This window comes from Spea bombifrons, chromosome 2 (assembly GCF_027358695.1).
Source record: "Spea bombifrons isolate aSpeBom1 chromosome 2, aSpeBom1.2.pri, whole genome shotgun sequence".
In the NCBI taxonomy this organism is placed as follows: domain Eukaryota; kingdom Metazoa; phylum Chordata; class Amphibia; order Anura; family Pelobatidae; genus Spea; species Spea bombifrons.
Window position 1 is genome coordinate 115,174,394 of NC_071088.1, and position 6,207 is coordinate 115,180,600.

A 6,207-nucleotide genomic window follows, 5' to 3' on the forward strand; every position below is an offset into this window, starting at 1 on the left:
GTCATTCGTTGGGTAGGGGGTAAAAAGTTCAAAAGACCATACTGATCTGTTACATTGTAAAGGTACATGGGCTAATACTAGACCATGGCTAAACATATTGTGGGAACATGGAGCTTGCATTTGGCTGTCAGTACAAAAGGGAAGACTTGACTATGTGTATTTTGTAGTTACCCAGGCAAAAAAGATTGATAAAGAAAATATGTAGTGATAGATGTTTACCTAGTTTACCAAAGTAAAGCTGTTTACCCATGGTTATGGGTAAACAACAACAACAAAATATCTAACATGAGAATATTGGTGTAATGTAGGTAGAAATGGGTGGGATCATCATGAAACCACAACTCTGGCTCACACACCATCCCAAAAGTTTTAGGAAGATACGGGTTAACAATATGTTGCGTTGGTGTTCAATATACAGATGTTTAGAGAGGATTCATTTTAATTTATACCCTCATTTTATACCGTAATTTATTGTATATACTGTAGTAAGCATGTGAAATATCTACGGCAATTTCGTTCAGCCTGTATCCTTCCCTTATTGCAGATTTTTGGATTGGTGGGAATTTACTTTGGATTTTTCGAAGCCAAGGTTTCCCGACTTCATTTTTTTTTAAGGCTACCTTGTAACAAGGAACTCCTCAACTTGTTTTATTGTGTTTTCTACTCAGTGATGAAGAAGCTGGCTACACTCTCTACAAATACCGTACCCTTTCTATTAACTCAGTTCTTAAACCCAAATTATAATAATTAGAAATATCATTATTCCTTAACCGGGGCTTGAGAGCCGCTAAAGTTGTTGGAAACCAGGTTCATTAATGCTAAAGGTTACTTATTCAATGTATTCCTTTGCATGTTCTATATCTTTGATATACAAATGCAGAATGTTTTACACCAAAGTGGAAGCTGTAAGTAAATAAAGGCACGGAATGAAAAAGATTGTAAGAAAAAATTACAGTACGGTATATACTGTTTAGGTGTTGGTAAAGTAATTTTTTTGTTTAATATATAAATACTCATCATTTGTTATTAACTGAAGCTGGAACCTGGGTAACCTGTGTTGGTGCAATATAACGACACAATAAAGCAGTATCTGATCCCACTTCTAGAAACTCACATTTGCAAAGAGGCAAAACATTACGGATGTTTAACTAAAAATAAAACAAGTTATCATTTTTTGAATGTTAATCTGTACTTTATTCTGTTTAAAATTGTATTTGATTAATAAAGGTTCTTGATACTCTCACTTTAAATCTACTAAGTGTATGAGTATTAAATTCCAGTGCTCAAGTAGCACAAAGCACATCCATGTTTTTCAGGATTGTGCGACTATACTTCGCGATGCACAAAGTTAAATCCTAAGAGTTGCCTCCAGAAAACGCATAACAATACAACATCGGAATCAGACTTGAGGATTCAGACATAAAGTGAAGCTGACAGAATCAGTTGATGTATCGAACATAGTACTGATTTCACAGGATTTATTTTTTTTCCTCGTAAAAAAAGCTGTTTTCCATATGATCACTATATCCCAGGGAATTTTTCTGCAGTTTAACGGACTTGTTTTCGCACAGATTTTATACGAGCCAAGCAATAGAATGTACAATTTAAACGCGTGTGCCTTTTTTTTCCGTAGGTTAGAAATATTTGTGTGCATAAACACTGCATCGATGGGAGGACCTTCGGCCATCATGTATAAGCCAAGTAACTTTTACAAAAATGTGTTTTTCATTCTTTGCGGCTGAGTGAGAAAATATTCTGCTGTATTCCACAAAAAATAACATGGAAAAAAGTTTTTTTTTATGGATTTGTCTGTAAAACTTAAAAATGAATGTGTTCCAAAATACTGTGTTTTTACATTATAATTTTATGTTAATCACCTATTTGACATTGCAGTACAAATAGTGACAAAACATGTAAAAATCATTAATACAGTTAAACACAGAGAAACAAGAGAAGCCAATGTGTTGGAGCTTTTGTACAGGGAGTTATGGAGTTTGCACCTCACTTTTTAAATGATCAGCATCAATAACATTGGCACCGTGTTCTCTAGGTACCAAACATGCTTCCACATGGAGGGTGCAGAATCCGCTTGAGAGGCGACTTGTTTTTACTGCCTGTGAGATTTTGCAGTTTCTGTTTTTATTCTATGACTTTAGATTAAAATGAATGGATCCAAATTGTTAGGTGATGCACTATATTATGTTTTATTCTGTGTATGCATATGGAGTATATGTGACATCCGAAGAACTCCTGAGGACATTAAAGATGGGAGCACAAGAGTTTACTGCCTTACTGAGCATATCAGTAGTTTTCATGATACTAATGATTGATCAATGATACCTGTCTTAACCTAAAAAAAACAGTCAAGTGATCGTCCCTCAGCTTTTCCTATCAGAAACCCCTCTTCAGTGCTGGTGTGGCTCTTCACTTTCCCATGCTGGCCAATTAACATGTCTGGCAGCATGAATGCGGCTTGCCTTGGACTTTTGTCATGAAAAATTCCATCTACCTCCTCGCCACTTCCCAGGCGTCATTCCTGCTGTAGCACTGCCTGTTTGTGCCCTTGAAACTGTTTAATGTTTTGCTGTTGTGTCACGATTACTGTTGCTTCTTTGTACTGTGTTTCACTAATGTCTCAGATGTACTGTTCCAGGTATTGACGCATGCCATGTCTGTATATTCTGATTGTTATCAATGTAGGTATTCTGAGCTGCATCGCAGTCAGCCTTGTATAAGATATCTATGTTCTGTCTTTGAATAAACTCAATCAAGCCTATTAGTAAGTGTAAAAAACACGTAAGACATTTTACTCAACCTGTATCCTGATTCCTGATCGCATTTTTTTAGAAGAAGACCATGAAACAAGGAACCCCTCAACCTGTTTTAATTTGTTTTATACAGTGTAATGAAGAAGCAGGGCATACTACGTTAAAAACAACCTTTCCGGTAACTCAGTTCAGTCTAAGACCAAAATTATATTAATTAGAAATAACATTATCCCTCCACCTGGGCTTGAGAGTCACTCACGTTGTTGCAAACTATGTTCATCAATGCTAAAGGTCACATTTAGGGTTTTCATTTATATGTTTTATATATGTGATATAGAAACACTGAATATTCTTCTTTTTTTGCTTTACACCAGAAGCTATAAGTAAATAAATAAAGGCAGTAGGTCGCCGTCACTTCCCTGGGTGTCATTCCTGCTTGAAACTGTTTAATGTTCTTGCTGTTGTGTCACAGTTACTGTTGCTTCTTTTGTTCTGTGTTTTATCTCAGTAAATACTTCATTGTCTCAGAAATACTCTTCCAGTAATTGACACATGCCATGTCTGCATATTCCTGGTTAATTTGTAGGTGTATATATTCTGAGCCGCATCACAGTCTGCCTTGTATATGATATGTATGTTCTGTCTGAATAAAATACCTGGTGGTGGTGTTTGATATCAGGTTGTGTGTGCTGGGGGAACGAGAGAGCGTTGTCTCAGAGTGAAAAGCTTCAGTGTGCCGGATCCTGAAAATAATTATTTAGAACAACGTTGTCAGAAAAACAATTCAGACGTGTAATACTTTATATTGCTTCTTCTTGATTGGAGTTTTGTAGCCCTGGGTCATAACTATTTGTCTTTTATACATCAAATACCACCACAGTTGTTTTTGGCCAATGTTTCTTTAAACACAATGAGAATCTAGTGGTGTCTGCAGCACCTCAACATATTTTAATTGTGGAATTATGTTACGTACTGATTTTTAGATGTTCCACCTTAACTTTTACCAAGCAAACCAATGCCAATGACATTTAGCACAATATCAAACTGTATAATTAATGTGCACACACCTCTGGAAGAATTGTAATTTCAATACAATGGTTATTCCAGTAAGCAAAAATATATATAAAAAAAAAAACCCAAAACTATAAAAGTTTTCAAAAACTAACCCAAAACAGCAATAGAAACTGTAATTGAATGCTTTTAAAATGTATTTCAGCTTTTATACCCCCCGGAAATAGCATTGTATATTACAATGGCTCTATTAGGGAGTGCCATAACTGTGTAATGTGACCTTCATTATGTCAGCTTTGTCATAAAGGATTAACTCTGTTACCAAGGAAACTGTAGATTTGATGAAAAATATACATATTATGAAAGCACCAACTTAAAATGTTTAACCATACAAGATAGGAATCGTTACAATCACCCCCAACCATCTGTATCGGTAATGTTACTTTAATATAAAGAAAGGATGATAGGGATATACATATATATTGTTAAGTAGGTATTCATTTTGATTGGTTTCCTATCTTCTTATTTCAATGTTATATTCCTGAAAGAAAAAGAAGGTATTATGTTTATCGTTTTCATCCGTTCTCTTTGATTACTGTCTGTAACTGGAAAAACAATTGCTTGTTAGCTGACTGAAAATGACTAATAGATCCATTGAACAGAAGATGTCATCAGGCTGCAGCAAAGAGCAACTGACACCCAAAAAGAAATACATTCTTTAGTCAATGATTTTATGAACATTAAACATCATTCAATATTCTTTTGCCATGAACTCCATGCATCGGCTAACATTCATCTCAAAGTGTCTTTTAGACAAAAACCTGATTTTTACCTTTTTTTTGGCTGACTTTCTACTCAAACACCAAACTGAGTTTATTCTTCATTGCAACGCTAATGTGAAGCCTGTTCTGCCATAGACTTTTATTGGTCAGTATGTCCAGCTGAGCCATTGTATTGTGTGAGGAGTCAGCCTGAACAGAGCACATACAATATGGGTAATATGCAGCTGCCTGAAAACATTATACTGTGCAAAAAATATATTGAAAAAGGAAACACAATATTTTTGAAAACTAATCTTGAATCTGATACAATAGAGAAAAACATTTGGTTGGAGGTCCCCTTTAAATTGTGAAACTAAAGTACATCACTTACCTTATCAATTCCTCAGGTATGAACTGTTCAAATAAAACGGCTTGATAAGGCATCCCCACCTTAGCGTTACTTCTCAAACAAAAGACTCCCGCTTTGGTCATTTGAAATGTTAGGTTCTACAATAACAGCATACAAATTACCTCTTCCCAGGTAACTGACCAGCCGTGTTCAATACATGTTAACACGTAGAGGTCAGATAAGATCTTTCGAGAGGGCTAGGCAGGCTTTATGTGGATGTGTGCCTTCCATGTCAGGCATGTTAAGCTACTGTTGATAAGGAGATATTTTATAGCTATTGAACAGTTTCACAAGGCTGATCATAACATAAAATGGTGAAAGGTTTAGTTTGTTTCGTTACATCATTTGCTTGTAAATTTATCAATATATTTCCTGTTGTATAATATTATTGCTTATGCCTTTTTAGTTTACAAAGTTCCAGCTCAATTACAGCCAGCTATGGGATAGTATTGACAGATGAATATTACACAATTGGATATTAACTCACAAGTCAGTTGTTATTATATCCACTCTGTGAATAGAATGTGTGATCGTCTTGCAGGAAACTCTGTGACTTTCCTTACTTGGTGTAATACATTATTTCTAAGTTCATTGGTTGGGCAAATGTTTTTCAGCATATAATATTGCAAACTCCAACAAAGAACATAGTATCCTGCTAATAACATATGCCTTTAGCAAAATTATGAGATTTTATGTGATAATTTAACAAATCTGTCCTTAGACAGTTCAGTAATACTTGGTAATACTTTAGTTATTTGTCCAAAAATGAGTTTGCTTTTTTTCTTTTCAGATTATAATTGTATTTGGTTGGTACATATGAAAAACTGTGAAAACACACACACACATATATATATATATATATATATATATATATATATATATATATACATATATATATATATATATATATATATATATATATATATATATATATATATATATAGATATATATATATATATATATATAGATAGATGCATGAGAAACAGTATTTTGTATTCATTGCTATAATACAATAATATATAAAAGATTTGTCCTTCTTTTGTGACTGAATGAAGTTAGCGAGAATGCTTTATGGTTGCTGTAAAACATATGTCCAAAAGCAGCCTTTGAGTAGAAAGCCTTTGTAATGCAGCTGCCAGAAAGCAGCAGAGAGGGAATTTTTTAAGAGCCATTAATGAAACAAATCCACAATGACATAAGAATTCTTTAGTATAAATACAAATTAATCACAGTTGAAGGAGGCTGATTAGATTGTTA

At 34.3% G+C, this 6,207-nt stretch overlaps 1 long non-coding RNA gene across 1 annotated transcript; it reads right to left on the reverse strand.

The window, feature by feature from the left end:
- Positions 1-4,205: 4,205 nt before the first annotated feature.
- Positions 4,206-5,186, reverse strand: LOC128475238 (uncharacterized). Its single transcript, XR_008346479.1, has 2 exons — positions 4,932-5,186; positions 4,206-4,320 (listed from the first exon to the last, which is right to left on the reverse strand). It is a non-coding gene; the product is annotated as an uncharacterized LOC128475238 (long non-coding RNA).
- Between the last annotated feature and the right edge of the window lie 1,021 nt (positions 5,187-6,207).